The following is a 16,717-nucleotide window of genomic DNA, read 5'->3' as shown; positions in this document are numbered from 1 at the left end:
ACAGCTTGGTAGGATGAACCATAGCTTGACTTAGTTGGTTCACCACAAAGCATAAATCGAGTCGTGTGTTCACCAAATACATAAGCGAACCCACCAGCTGTTGATAAGTAATAACAGCTACTACCTCACCTAAATTAGCATCCTCCTTCCTCTAGTTCCCAGCTAGATGAGTCTGCATTGGCTTGCACTTCTTCATGGGAAAGCGCTTGAGTATCTCATTGGCATACATTCCTTGCGACACAAATACTTCACCATCTTTCTGTCACACCTCCATGCCTAGAAAGTAGTGCATAAGACCCATGTCTTTCATTTCAAACTCTCTTGCAAGGTCCTCCTTGTAAGACTGTATCAACTAATCATCACTTGTCAAAATTAGATCATCGACATAAAGAACAATGATCAATGGTTTACCTTCTACCATGATATGGTAAAGGTTCGCATTTGATTCACTCTTGATGATGCCTAACCTGGTGAAATAGTTGTCGATCCTGGTGTACCAAGAACGGGGTGCTTGCTTCAGCCCATACAAAGCCCTCTCGAGTCAACCCACATGTGACTCATGATCGAAGGTCTCGAAACCCTCTCGCTGCTCAATGTACACCTCCTCCTCAATCTTCCCATTAAGGGAGTTGTCTTCACATCCATATGATGGATCTTCCAACCTATCTAACCTGATAGTGCCAACATCGATCTGATAGATGAGTACCTTGCTACGGGAGCAAAGGTCTCATCGTAGTTGATCCCCTTGACCTGTGAGAAACCACGGGCAACAAACCTTGCCTTATGTTTCTCAACACTTCCATCAACTGCCTAATTTACCTTGTAAAGCCATGTGGAACTCACCACTGATTTTCCCTGAGGTCTTGGGACAACATCCCACACACTGTTCTGAATGATAGAGTCCTACTCCTCTACCATTACATCAACCCAGACTAGTTGCTGCACTGCCACCTCGAATGAAGAAGTTTCGATATCTACACACTCCCCAACCAGAGCCATGTACCCAGTGTAACGCTGGGGCGACCTCCTCTACCTGTACTCAGAAGATGGCTGTCCCACATTCTCCTACACATCCAGCATCAACATGTCAGCTTCCCTTGAGTGTTTCTGCCCATCTCTGGAAGTCTCAACATGAGTGGATGTTTGCACTCCCGGATCCTCTGCATGCAGCTGCTCTGCAACAATCTAAGGCTCCTCCTCCTTAGGAACTGAAAGATCCTCCTCTGCATGCAACTTGAGCTCCCTCTCAAGTGATAATCGCATGGATTTCTGCTCATCGAACTGCAGATCCTTGCATACCACTGTCCTCTGATTGGTAGGAAAGTACACCCAATAGTTGTGGGGTGTATTCGTGTACCCCACAAGTATTCCCAACTCAGCTGTTGGATCTAGCTTCTTCCAGGAATCTTTGGTCACATGACAGTAATTGATGATCCAAAGATTGGGAAGTGACTCACATCTAGTCGCTTCTCGGAAAAGGCCTCCATAGGTGTCTTCATTCCCAGTATACGGCGTGGGCTTCTGTTCTGCACGTATACTACTGTATTGCATGCCTCAGCCCACAAATGCAGTGGTAGTCTTTGGTCATGCAACATCGCTCGAGTTGCTCCCAAATTTGATCTGTTCTTCCTTTCAGCCACCCCATTCTGTTGTGCGTTATGGGGTGTCGTCAACTCCCATTTAATTACTTCTGTAGCGCAGAAGTCTTTAAACTTTTGGGAGACATACTCTCCACCATTGTCGCTATGCAAGGATTTTATTTTCTTTCCAGATTCTTTCTCTGCCAAGGCTTTAAACTGACAAAACCTCAAGAAGGTCTGATCCTTCTTTTACATAAAGTAGATCCAGCATCTACGAGAAAAATCATCAATAAAAATAACATAGTACCTTTGTTTAGTAGTGGAGGCTGTAGAGAAAGTTCCACAAACATCTAAGTGAACTCGCTCCAGGATTGCTCCAGCTCTACTGTCTCGATCCGGAAAGGAATATTTTGCATTCTTACCTAAGGTACAACCTTTGCATGTATTCGACTACTCCAGTTTTCCCTTGGGTAGCCCAGTAGAAATTTGTTACATGATCTTCAGGGCTACATGGTGCAATTCACCCAATATTCTATGCCATAGCTCACCAACATCTTGGCTTTGCACCATCTCAGCTTTGGAACTCAATGTAGCATAGTCATTTACCTCCAGCTTGTAGAGATTCTTTACTCGAATCCCATTTCGCTTTGTCTGTCTAGTACTGATATGCCTCAGGAATACCTTCCCTTTACTGAAGACTACATCATAGCCTTTATCTTCTAGCATAGCGACAAACACAATATTCTTCTTCAGAACTCGTACATACTTTACATCAGTCAGGGTGAGGGGAGCTCCATGCTCCCTCTGAAACACAACCACACCTTCACCTGAAACACGGTACTTTCCATCATCACCCATCTCGATCCGCATCTGGAGATCCTTCTCCTCCAAGGTACTGAAAATATTCTTGTCACCTAACACGTGGAATGAAGCTCCACTGTCCAGGTACCACACACATCCCACCATGGATGAAACCATGCATGCGATAAGTGAGAAATCCAACTCAAACTGTGAGGCCAATGCCTAACCATCAGATCCCTTCGAGGAACCCTTCTTGGATTTCTTCTGTGGACAATTCGTAGCATAATTTCCCACTTCATGACAATGAAAGCATCGCACTTTTGATTTGTCAAACATCTTCCCACCATGGGAAGAACCGGATTTGGGATGGGATGCCTTCCCTTTCCCTTTCCTCACCTTACTCGTTAAGGCTAGATTTTCCTCATCATCTTGCTTTCATGAGGATCCATCTCTGGTTCTTCTTCTTATCTCCTCCTACATCAGATCTAACCAAAGTCGTTCCCAATCTGGTAGTTTTTCTCTTCCATTAACCAAGTTTTGGTAGTTATACCAACTCTTAGGAAGAGTGAGGACTACAAGACTCACCATGTCATCATCAGCAATTGTGATCCCTACACTTCCAAGCTCATCCCTGCAGGTGGTGAGCTTGTTTAGATATGTAGAGATCGTGTCGCCCTTTCCACACTTGATTTTTCGAAGATTTTCTTTCAGCGGCAACTTCCTTTGATTGTTGTTGTTCTGATATAGATCTTTCAATGTTTTCCACATCGAAAAGGATGTCTCCTTCGCATGGAGACTCGAGACTATGTGGTCTCCAACTCTGTCCAGAAGGATTCTTCTTGCTCTAGCCACACATTTCTTCCATTCCGCTAATTCTGTAGCATCAGTCGGCTTGGGCACTTCTTGATCAATGAAGTCCTTTAGACCATTATCCTGTAATACTAATTCCATGCGATCCTTCCAGGCTATATAATTTGAACTACCATTAAGAGTATATTCAAGTCTTAAATAGTTGAACGCCATTGGTGAAATTGAGATGTGATAAGAACTCAATTTCTATATTCAGGAACCTCAAACTTCGAACTTCTCCCTTCTTGTATACCTTTCTTCACCTTGATCACCTTTTCTCTGATACCATGTAGAAATTCCCAATGTAGATCAACAGATTATGGAATATACTAAAGCAAAATACAAGATCTACTTCTACAACAAACTTTGTGGAAGCTTAATCGAACTGAGCAAGATCAATGAGAACACATATTATTAAGAATGAGAAATCAATCTCACATAACACAGAATAAATGACCCGGGGAAAGCCTCAGCCTAAAACCCCAATCTCTGTATTATCATACAAGTGGAAATATGTTCAAGTTACAAAAAGAATCAGCTCTCAAGCTATCATGCTCTCTCTGCAATCAAACAATACAGCTCATAGACTGAGTAGACAAGAGATATGCATTTCCTCAGCCCTCCAAGCCTCCTATTTCCTTGCGCAGTTTTTCTTGGGGTCCAGTGATGCCACATGTGCGAATTGGCCTCATCACACTCACAGAAAACTAAAGAAGTAATTGCGCAATCCTCAAGGAGAGAATTCCTTCTGCATGCAAGAGATATTCACAATGGAATATTCCTGCAACTGATAGTACACTGTCCCTCCATTTGATCTCAAGTGGGTCTCTATCTGAACTGACACGCATGAGTTATTTATGAGAGAATATTTAGTTATCGAAGTGCAACAGTGACATGCATGCATGCATTAACTAACTGAACTCACAATTAATTCAACAAACTGTTTGAATTAATCTAACTAGGCTTGACTTAGTTAATTGAGTCAACTAATTACAACTCAATATTACAACTCATCCTTATCTCTTTAACTGATGTATAAATTCCTTAATCAATGGAGAAACTGTCGCATGTCACCACATAGACTTCATGTTTGATTTTCTACAACTAATTAACTCATGGTGAATTAATTGATTATTTTACAAACAACTGCTAAGATCAAATTCGAATTTTTTACTTCTTTATTTTAGTTCAGGGACTAACTAAAATAGGAAGGTATCCCGAAATGCTATTTATAGCAGTACTAAATTTAGCACTTCTATATTTAGCAGTTCTTGTTGCTATTTTCAACAGAAAGAAAAATTCTTTTGGTTTGAATCTCAACAGAAGGCATTCACAAAGTTGAAACATCGCCTCTGCTCAGCACTAGTGCTCACATTACCAGACTTGTAACAACCATTTGAGGTCAACACAGTTGCCACTGACTATGCTATTGGGGAAGTCCTTACTCAACACGGGCATCCAGTGGCATATCACAGTGAGACACTTTCAGACACAGTCTGGAAGTATCCCACTTATGACAAAGAGATGTATTCCATTGCGCAGGCCTGCCAACAATGGAAGCGTTACATTTTGGGGAAGGAAACGGTCATCCACACAGACCACCAGCCCCTGTAGTTGATACAGACCCAAGGGAAATTGCAAAATGATCGCCATCAAAAGTGTTCCACATACCTGCGATAGTTCCATTTGAATATAAAGTATAAGAAGGGCAACACCAATAATGTTTCATATTGCCTCAGTCGATCACCGATCATGGCGTTAACCACCATGCTCAACTCTTGTGGGCACGAGACTTTTGATTGGCCATTTCCTTACAAAAGCAACCTAGAATCTGGTCACACATACTAGACACTCTTGGAAGGTCATCATGTTCCATATTTTCACCTCCAGGTTGCCCTGTTATGCGACTTGGGTCACCTTTGTGTTCCTTCAAGCGAGCGTACCAAGATGATTTGGGAAGCACCCTACAGTCCGGCTGCTGGGAATTTCAGGGTCGAGAAAATGGTGGCAGTAATGTAGAAGTATTTCTATTGGCCGAATATTCGATAGGATGTTGCAAAGTACATCAGATCATTCACTGCATGAGCCATTGCCAAACCGATCATCAAGAAGCAAGGCCTCTCTACCCCGTTGCCTACCCCTAGTCAACCTTGGGAATCCATCTCCATGGATTACATGTCGTGCCTTCCTTCTACTAAGCATGGAAAGGACTATGTTTTTGTGGTCATCGATAGGTTCTCAAAGATGGCCATTATGGCAGCCTGTAAGAAGAATATCACAGTAGAAGCCACTTCTAAACTCTTCTTTGAACGAGTGTGGGTACACTTTGGGATCCCACAGTCTATCATCCTATATCGGGACAGCAAGTTCCTCAATACATTTTGGTCTAGTCTCTCGTCGATTCTAGACACCAAACTCACTATGTCCACAACCTTCCATCCCCAAACTGACGGCCAAACAGAGGTTGTCAACAGGATGATCATTCACATTCTGCACATGTACAACTCAAAGCATCCATGCACATGGGATGAGAGCCTCCCTTGTGCTTAGCACAGCTATAACCAGGTTCTCCACAACTTGACTGGACACAACCCTTTTCAGGTGGGCTTGGGATTCCAGCCACTATGTCCCATTGATGTGGCCATGCCAATTGCATCTACTCAGGCAGATTCATCCCATGTCCAATAAAGACAAACAACTTCATTGAGAACATCCAACAGATGCACCAGTAGGTCCACAACATTTTGGAGAAATCAAATGCCAAGTACAAGCAACGACATGATCAACATTGGGTGCCACACAAGTTTTAGGTGGGCAACAAAGTCTGGTTGCATTTGCAAAAGGAACGTCTTACCGAAGCCTATCAGAAACTCAGACCACTCTAATATGGTCCTTACACCATTACTAAGGCTATTAGAGATAATGCATTTGAGCTCAGCATTCCCCCATTCCTTGGCCTGCACCCAGTGTTCAATGTGGACCACCTTTGGCCATACTTTCCACCATTACCAGACACATTCGACATTGCAGAACATCTCACACCCACAAAGTTAAATTCAAATTGCATGGAATAAGCTGCAACTGATCAGATCATGGACACACATATCAAGCACACTTGCAAGCAGAAGATCCAACTATATCGAGTTGTCAAAGTAGGCCAACTCCTTCACTAGGGCAAGTGGCTCACCAGAGACCAAGTTCAGCAGAAGTTTCCTCATCTATTGGAGGAAATCAATGCAATGGCGACCATTTCTTCCTAAGGGGGGAGGAATGATCCAGGTGGATGTTGGTGGCCACCCACCTATCCCACTTGGACCCCCACAACTGTCTCTTTCAATTTTTCATTTTCCTTAATTGCAGCTAAATTTACTATTTTTAGCAGTTTTTCGGGCCCTGAACTTCTGGAGCTGTTTTGAGGCCCTAAATGATGTTTTTGGGAAAATTGGGAGCAACATGGGTCCATGGAATAATGTTTCTCTAACCAATGGTGTAGTCCTCAAATAGATATTTCTAACGAGGTATTTTGCGCATCAAATGGAGATCGTATGCCAAAGTTACGACCCCGGGAAGTTAATGTACCAATTTACCCAAACGAGGCCCACATTTTGGCATTTCATCTCCTAGGGTTAGGTTTTTGGATGTTTAGGGTTTTCCATTGTTTCTTAACAATAAATAGTCCTTCAAGCCTCATTGTAACACAATTCGGAGGCATGTAGCCGCCACATCTCTTCTTAGAGATAAGCTACCCTCACCCTATCTAGTTTATTTCCATTTCGTTTTGTAAGCATATTTCAGTATTTTATGGTAATGAAATGAAGTATTATTTTTGCTGCATCTCTTTATGTATGGTTATATCTATAATTTGTTGCATTCCTATTTAAATCTGGATCAGTTTGTGTACTTAATATATATAGGGCGTTTGACATCTAAAGTAGGGGAATCACATATTGAATTAGATCCAAACCCTGTAGGTCCTGTTTGTTTGTTTTAAATGGATATATGTTTCGTGGTGCGCCCTATGTAATATAACGCAATGGTTTGCCTTTTTTAATACAATACATTGGTATATTATAACACTGTCAATTTTGTCCAGTCTGTTCATTGTTGCTCCCAGTGTAATATAACGCATTGTGCGCGCCTCTTCCAAATAACACTATTAAATCATTGCAGTGTGTTTAGCATTACAACTTGCATCATCAGAATTTAAAATTATTTAAAAATAATAAATTTCCTTGACGGTGTTGAACAATTAAACACCATATGCATTTAATGGGATAAATGCATTAGTGCATTTAGGTGTGTTTATTTAGATAAATGCACCGATTACCAGAGCTCTTTTTGGCTAAAAAATATTTGATTTATTTATAAAATATATTTAGTAGCTTCTGTATTTAATGGTACATGTTGTATATTGATAAAAAAATGTCTTAGAAGGTGTTAAGTAACAAAAATATTGATCGACACAATGATAGCACATCGAAAAAAATAGAGAAAGAAAGTTCTTTGTAAATTGTTTACAAAATTAATATGTTTAAACAATATGTAAGTTTAACTAATATCTTTTGGTTAGTGTTTTTCATGCAGAGCCACAAATGAAGAAGGCGGATAAGATTATTTCTAATCTAAGTGTAGAAGAGCGTAAAATCTTGATAGAAAAAATGCAGAAGGATGAATCAAGTGAATGAAAAAATTCTATTCAATATGGTTTTTTTTTTCAATTTTCATTAATAATATACTTGAGAATATTGGGGGAGGTTGGAGCAAGAGGGGATATTTTTAGCCCCGATGGAAAAGTATGGAAAAAGTTCACTTGGGGACTGGGAATAGCCACAAACAACTAGGCAGAAGAATATGGATTACGGCAAGGGTTGAGGTTGGCAACAATCGAAGGAATAACACAAATTTTAGTCTTTAGAGATTCTATTATTACCATTCAGAAATGTATAAAATGGCCTCAAAACAAGGACCACGACACAAATCCAACTTTACAAAGAATATATTTATTGTTGGGCAAGACTGAAAAAATCAAATTTTATCACATTAAAAGGGATAATAATATGATGGCGGATGAATAGGCGAATTGGGCCGTCATTCTAGAGCAGAGTGAACTTAGCTAGGACAGGATTGCACTAACCAAATGTTAAATCCCACTAGTACAAAATGAGAGATTAGCGTATACGACTAAAAAATTTAGTCACCACAATTATTTCAAGTGAATTACTACTAAAGTTGAGCAATTTTAAGTGACCCAACTAAAAACAACTAACTTAAATGACTAATTTAGTTTAAGGATAAAATATATGACTAGAAAATAAGTCACCCAACTAAAAGCGACTAACTTAAATGAATAATTTAGTCCATGACTAAAATATATCACTAGATAATAAGTGACAAAATTAAAAAATTATTAACTTAATTGACTACTATAGTCCAAGAAAAAAAATATGACCGACTCCATGTTTACACTTAAGTATAGCCTCAAATATCAATATTGGCTTGCTATAAAGTTAGAAGAAAAGAATAGCGGAGAAGCATTGTCACTTATTAATCTATACAATAGACTTGTAAGTTACAGTGATAAGGAGGAATTTTGGGACTCCCTAATTAGATTAAAGGAGGATCAATGGCATCACGACTCAATTGCCGAGGGTGACCTCAACATGAATATGTTCACATCGAAGAATTGAGGTGGTTCAATAGTCAGAGACGTATTCTGGGAACGTATGGAGGATCCCATTAGTGAATGGGACCTCATGGACATGGTGCCAAAGGAAGGAAAGTTCAATTCAACCAACATAAGAATTAGGAGTGAACACAGACAAGTCTAGATAGGTTCTTAATCCACAAAACTACTTACTGAATGGAGCACAAAAAATTTCGTGAATACTAACTATAGGAGAGTCTAACCACTAACCTGTCGATATCATCATTGACCCTTTGGAGGATCTAGGCCCTATGCACTTTTTTTCAACCTTGGGTGGATTCTAAAAGACGAGATAAAATATTTAGTTTCCCAAACCTGGTCCCTTCCAATGAGGGGATGTCTTGCTCATTTTTGGGAAAGTAAGTTAAAAAATGTCAAGAAGGCATTGAGGGAGTGGGAAAATGTAAATTTTAAACCTCCTTACCAAGGGAAGAAAGATCTCCTCAGAAATTTTTATGCCCATTAAGCTTTAATGGAATTAAGGAAATAATTGAGTGCCACATTGAGGAAGAAAAAAGGATTAGCAAGAAAATTTCAATACTCAGTCAACAGGAGGAAGAATTAGGGTGCCTCAAGTACAAGAACCTTTAGCTAAATTCAGGTGATATGAAGACGACCTTCTTCTATAAGCAGGTGGAGGCAAGGGAACTAAGGAATTGTGTGAAGTAGATATTCCTGAAGATCAACCAAAGTTGACTACGCTCGAGGAGATAAAATTGGAGGCTCACAAATTTTATAGAATATTAAACTCAGAGGAAAAAGAAAATGATATAGATGAAGTCCACTATTTTATCTTTTCTCCTACTTCAATTTTTTATTAGTTAGATAATTCCCATTTTAATCAGCCGATTGTAGAAGAGGAAGCAGTTGCCTCTATTTGGTCTCTCTACATTGATAAAACCCTTGGCCCTGACGATTTTCCCATTTTCTTTTTTAGACTATTACGGGAAATCATCAAGAAATAGGTCTTCCAAGAATGATGAATGATTCTATACTAAAAGGGGGTTGGGAGGTAGCACTAATTCCTCCTTCCTAGCCCTTATCCCTAAGGAAACAAAGCCAACCTCTTTCTCTTGATTCAAGCCAATTTATCTTTGTAATTTTGCATACAAAATCCTTATGAATATAATAGCCAACAGGCCCGGAAACATTCTCCCAAAAATCATATCTAAAAATCAAGGAGGTTTCACATAGCATAGGCAAATCATTGGCAATGTCATCTTGGTCAAAGAAGCCATTCGTTCTAGCAAAAAATGTGGAGAACTAGGTATGGTTATTAAGTTGGATATGGAAATTATTTTTGATAGAGTTCATCATTCATATATTTTTGATGTAATGAAGAAACCAAAATTCGAGGAGGTGTTCATTAAATGGATTGAAGCATGCATTGGGGGCCCTTGGATCACCCCTCTAATCAATGGTTTCCCTTGCAATTTTTTCCAAGCCTCCAAGGGATTAAGGCAAGGAGGTCCTCTATCTCCCCTTTTATATAATATAGTGGTAGAAACATTGAGTATAAATGTGGATCTTGCCAAGCTTGAAGGAAAACTAAAAGCATTAAGTATACCTCCCAATACAAAATATGTGAACCATTCACAATTTGTTGATGACACCCTTTTCCTAGGTCGCACATCAAGGCAAACTTCCAAGAGGTTAAAGAACTCCTTGAGTTTATACTTAAATCTCTTTGGAGGATTAGTCAACAAGGGAAAGAGCTAAATTTGTGGATGGAATTTCCCCCTTTTAGTTCTTTGGGTGATATCAAAAGATATGGAATTTCCTCGTGTTCATAGTTGGAAATTATTCAAAAATTTGGGCATACTGATGTCATTGGGTTATTTGAATAGTGGTTGTTGGGTTGATACTATGAATAAATTCAAAAATAAAATACAAGGATGGGGATAAAACTAGTTAAATACTGTAGGTAAGATTACATTGGTAAAATTTGTGTTATCTTCATTTCCAACATATCTTTGCTCAGGCCTGCTAGCTCCCAATTTTGTGCTCTCCCAAATTATCATTTTGATAAGGAAATTCTTATGTCAGAACGGGAAAAGAATGAGAAAAAAAATTCTCTTGGTCAAGTGGAACATAATTCATCTCCCTAAAGTAAATGGAGGATTAGTTGTCAAAGACCCTCTTCTCATGAATATATCTTTGGGAGCCAAAATAATATGGATGCTAATATCTGACTCCAATGAATGGTGGAAGATGGATTTTATCTGTAAATACTTAAAGAAGAACAGAATTTCAAGAGAAGAGGAGGTTCAGTCAACCAACCCAGGTTTTCAAATTTGGAAACTTTGTAAAGAGGTTCCCCCTTAATTATCAATCATCTCAGTTGGAGATTGGGTAACTAGGCCTGAATTCATCTTTGAAAGGGTAAATTTTCCATATTTGGCCCATTAGGTGCACTTGAAGACTTGAAATATTTATCTATCTAGACGCAGGAAAAGGGGTTGAGAAATTTGACTGATATTTCCCTTTGGGCTGAGGTTGCTCATTGGAAAGGTTGATATATCCCTCCCTTCCTGCAAACCTTCGTATGCAATGATATAAGATATTATATTTATTGAAAGGACTGACACCTATCTCCTACTTCTTAATTGATAATCACCTGTAGTCCCTGAGTCCTTTTCTCTCCTATTTAGTTAAGCATGGTTACTCTTTGTTATTCAAACGAATCATCCATCCTCATCCTTGCTGAATTTGGTCTAAAATCTGGAATTATGATTGCTGGTCAATGGTGCATCAAAAAATTCTTATGACTAAAAACCTTTGGAAAAGAAACATCCTTGGTCCCTCATGATGTGTCTTGTGTCTTTACTCTCAGGAATCCATCCCCCACCTTTTTCATCATTGTTCCTTCTCCCTTGAGGTCTGGAGAATTTCCCTCTATCCAATCCTTTCCCTTGATCACATTCTAATATCTTGAGTAGTCATGTTTGAAAAATGTAGATTTCATTACCCCTAGAAACACAAAGCCTCCTCTCTTCCTATGCATTATTGGATTGCCTTACTGAAATTCGTTTGTTGGGCCTTATGGATCATGCAAAATAAGGTGATTTTTAAAAACATGAGGCCTTCCCCACACACGGTTGCGGATAAGGCTTGCTCCATGTTGTTTGAAGTTATCTCAGCTCATGGTTTCAGGGACAAGGACCTGAAAGATTTGAATGTGGAAGAATGATATTGGATTAGTGTTGATAGGAAATTTTATTCATACTTTATGGACATGAGCAATCCAAATAATATTTTTTTTTCCTTTCTTAGGCTAAATCAAGAATATTTCCTTAATTGGAGAATGGAGAAAGCCCAATTCTCTCTTTTATTTGATAGTGAATCTAAGGTAACCCTATGGAGGCAAGAGCGGGAGGGGTTCTCTTTAGCCCCGAGGGAAAAATTGTGTACAAATTTGCATGGGGATTAGGAACAACAACTAATAATAGGGCATAGTTTCTTGCCTTTTGGAAGAGTCTAGAAGTGGCCTTAGAAAAGAAAATATATAATTAGGTGGTGTAAGGAGATTCTTTGATCGTCATATGACAAATGGCTAGGACTAAAGGTTCGATTAGTTTCCCATATCCTCCTTTGGTTCAAAAGGTTCTCAGCTTTTCTAAGTAATTTGAAAAGATCGAATTTTATCATATTCTCTGGAAGCTAAATTCAGAGGTGGATGACCTCACAAAAAAAGATTCCAGTATGAAACAAGGGAAACTTTAGTTGAGTAATATAGTATTTATTTTCCCTATTACTTAATTATGGCTATTGTTCATTATTTTTCCAAGTTAAGGGGTTCGTTTATTCTCGAAGGGTTCAATTTTGAGTTATGGTTTACACGTATTCAAAGGATTATTGTCATGCTAAGTTACACTACCCTCCCTATGTTTGAAACATGGATTAACATGCGTTCCTTTAGTTGTAAGGGGGTCGATCCCATTAACCTCGATTCTCACTGATCACTTTATATTAAGCCTATTTATTTTATGTCCTTCCTTATTAATTAGTAGTGTGAGCGCAGGGGAATCATCATTATTCCAAGGAATTGGTGTCAAATATATTTATGCTTCACATGGTGGAAGGAGGTTTGCTTCTTCTCGGTTGTGATGATGGGCATTGGGGATGATATCATGAATTTAATGGCTCCGTCTAATATTCCATCAATTTTTTGTCCAACCAAGCTTTGGAATATGAATTATGTATACCAATGGTTGCCTGGCTCGTGTGAGAACAAGTTTCATTTCTATATATTGGTTTCACAGGTCATCCATCATCAAATAATTTTTGAGGTAAAAAATAGGCATCAAAATAAAAATGTAAAACAAAAATAAACTTTATAAGAAACAATATTATTCAATATGATGATGTCAATCATGGGGGATTATTCACCATTTTTGGAGTAAAAAGGTAAAATGATAAAAAAAACTACTTTTTCAACTTATCTCCCTACGATTTTACTCAAATTTCGGGCGAGAGTAATATTTGGATGAAAAGTTTAATTTGTGGTAATTCAATGAAGGTGGTGGGCATGCATGGCTCTAATGTAGTTGTGGGAGCAAAGAAAATGCATCGTTATAGGGATGATGGGTCCACTAAGCCCATCTGAGATAATTTGGTTTCCTGTTTTGAGGTTCTTCCTATGTACATTTTTCTATGGTATTTTGTAAATGTTTCTACTTGTTGGGGAGTTTTTGTATAGTCTATAGTGAAAATATATTTAGCATAATGTGGAAATGTTCTCTCAAAATATGTCGATTTCCTGAATATCCTTTGTTCAACAAAAATTTTGTAAATAAAAGCTATGTAAGGGTCATGGTCCCTCATCCAAATTTGTTAATATAATCCTCCTAATAGTTCTGTTTATAAAAAAAACCATGACATTTTATGATATGAATGAGTAGATAAGATAATAATTTAATGACATAATATTTATGTAATATTTAGATAACATGTTATGAATTAATTAGATGAAATGAATGATCATGATTTTATTATTTTGATGATTTAACTAATATTTTGGATATATTAATTGCAAATATTATTAATGGTTTGCCCATTGGGACAAGAAACTATAATGGTGCATCGATGCAAACTTTTATGATTAAATGTTAGACTCCAAATTGATTTAGAAACATTAATTAATTTATGAATATGTTTCTATATTGATTTGAATTACAAAAAATATTGATGAATTAGTTGATATAATGTAGGTGCACGGAACATGATTTTTTATCAATCCACACATAGGTGATGGGGTTGTATGGAGGTATACTTAATATTATTAAGAGAGATGGAGAAATTTCCATTTTCAAACCTACTTAGGTTGAAAAATGTGTGACAATTTTACCTTTAGGTTACACATTTCCATAAAGGTAGGCTGCAGATTTGGTCACTCACAAGGATCAGTTGAGGAGCACATAGTAATGTGAAAAACTTATCCATCAACAACCATTATTCCCTTAATAAGGACAAGAATGAGAGTTGAAAGTTATTTTTAATCTTGCATTGTTTCCACATCAACAAAGTTAAGTACTTGAAGGGCATGTAATCATGACTCCTTTGGAATTATGATGAGAAATTATTGAAGAGTATGATGTGCCTAGAACCCTTAGCATCATTGGGTAAATATGTACTTAAAAAAATTGAATAGTGAATTAAAAAATATCCTAAGAAAACTAGTAGTTATGTATTTTACTGTAGGATAGATATTAATTTTATATTCTAGTACATTTTAACTTAAAAATATATACAAGTTTATTATATCTAAATAATTTATTAGACCCTCAACAAAAATATCATTGAAAATACCTTATTGAAATAACAAAATAATACTACATATTAAATAATACATATAGTAGAAAAATTGTTCATGAAACTAATTTAAGTCAATAATTTATTTTGAGAAAAATTATTTCATGAGAACTCTTAAATCATATAGAGAAAATATAAATGGGAATCCTAACTAAATTTTGAAATTGGAGATAGAAACCAGTAAGTTGAGTCAAAGTAACGAGAATTACTAGTTAAATTCACATATAACTACCAATGTACGACAAAAATAGGAAACTCGAAGAAAATCTAAGGAACAAGTAGAAGAGAAAATAAGAGATAAAAAAGAGGAGGAGTAAAATGTTTTACTTTTAATTTTAAAATTGGTAATTACATGTGTTATAGGCCATTTTGTCATATAACACCAATAGGCCTCCTAAGGGGATCAATCAACATCCTATTCCCCATTTACATCATCATTACACAAAGCCCTATGTATGTCTCCTTTATTTCCTAGAGTTTCTGCCCTAAATTGCATCTCTAAGCTAGTTTTAGGACCAACGCTCCTTGTCGTCTTGCTGGAAAACGTTCACCTATAGGTTGCTCCACTGTGGTATGTGTTGATCACCTACAGGTTGCTCCACTATGGCATGCATTTATCACCTACAAGTTGCTTCCCTTTGTACCTATGTTGGTTCTGGAAATTCGGGAAAAAGAGAGAGAATCTTGATTCCTCCATTTCCATAACCTTGCAGGATCTATTGTAACCATTTACCTCCGATAAAAAATTTGGATCCTATCCTATCCTACCTTTGAGTTTCCATCCCTTATCCTTAGATCTCATCCTCCCATCAAGAGTGGATATCAATCCCACGATTTGTAAAATGATAAGAACACCAAACTTACGCCACTCCTCTATATATTTACAACCTTCCATATGCAAGAGGTTGGCGTTTGAGAGTATTTATACCCTTATGATGATGTTGTGAAAATGATCTTTTCATTCATTTGGGGTGATTGGAGGTAGACTTTGTGACAAAGGAAGGACAAGTCAACAACTTGGAGGATCTCTTCTACAAGATCAACACCTATTTATGGTTGTAACTCACTCCATTTATATTAAAACAAATATTTATTGTTTTCCTATATGTGATGTCATTATTTCATGTATTTCAATACTATGTTGATCTATTGAAAAAAGTAGATAGATGGTGCTACATAGATCTCATAGTTTCTTGGCTTGTGTTTCTATTTGTGTACGTTCTAATTTTGGCAGTTGGAGCTAGGATTGGAGCATTCAATCCAAAGAAGGAGTGAAACATACAACATATTCCAAGTAGGTTTCATCCCTTCATCTACTTACTTTAAGGAAAACATTGGGTCCTTTGTATCTCTGTTGTTCTAGGTTAGGCACCAAACCTAGGGGAGATAATTTTGTCCGCAATCATAAATCCCGCATAACATATTGGAGACCATAATAGGGAACTATGTATTCCCTTAGTGGTTTATTTCTCCATTGTGTTTTCTTTACCTCTTTGATAGACCTTTGTTGCTTTAACCAGCCAAGAAAAAACCTAGGAAGGGACTTCATTGTGTCTTATTTACAATTTTTGTGCCAGAATCCTCTTCCCCTAGACCAACACACCCTCTCGTCTGCTAACAAAGCGTTGCACCCCACCAGGGCCCTCTTTGTGCATGCATTGTAAAGCATTGGTGCCTCTTCTGCACGAGTAATGGCCCCTGTTTTCGTACAAAATTTTCCTTGTTTTCTAAGTGTTCTTTGATCAGCCTACTTCCAGCTAACCTTCCCTGAGTCTTTAGTGTCTTGTGGTCTCTCTAAAGCCTCCATTTGGTTTAAATTTGTGTTTGATTGCCTTTGGTAAGAATTTATTTTGATTTTTCTTTTTTCTTATCATTTCGTCGCTTGCAAATTGATTTTTGTTTGGTCATTGATCACTTGGATGAATTGTTGTTTTAGTCCTCATTCTGAAAAGTTCATTTGAATCAATGATTA

Source organism: Pinus tabuliformis, chromosome 7 (genome assembly GCF_031772625.1).
Source record: "Pinus tabuliformis cultivar Carrire ecotype Pingquan chromosome 7, CPIR1, whole genome shotgun sequence".
In the NCBI taxonomy this organism is placed as follows: Eukaryota; Viridiplantae; Streptophyta; class Pinopsida; order Pinales; family Pinaceae; genus Pinus; species Pinus tabuliformis.
The sequence above is the reverse complement of the archived record's forward strand: the minus strand, read 5'-3'. Positions refer to the sequence as shown.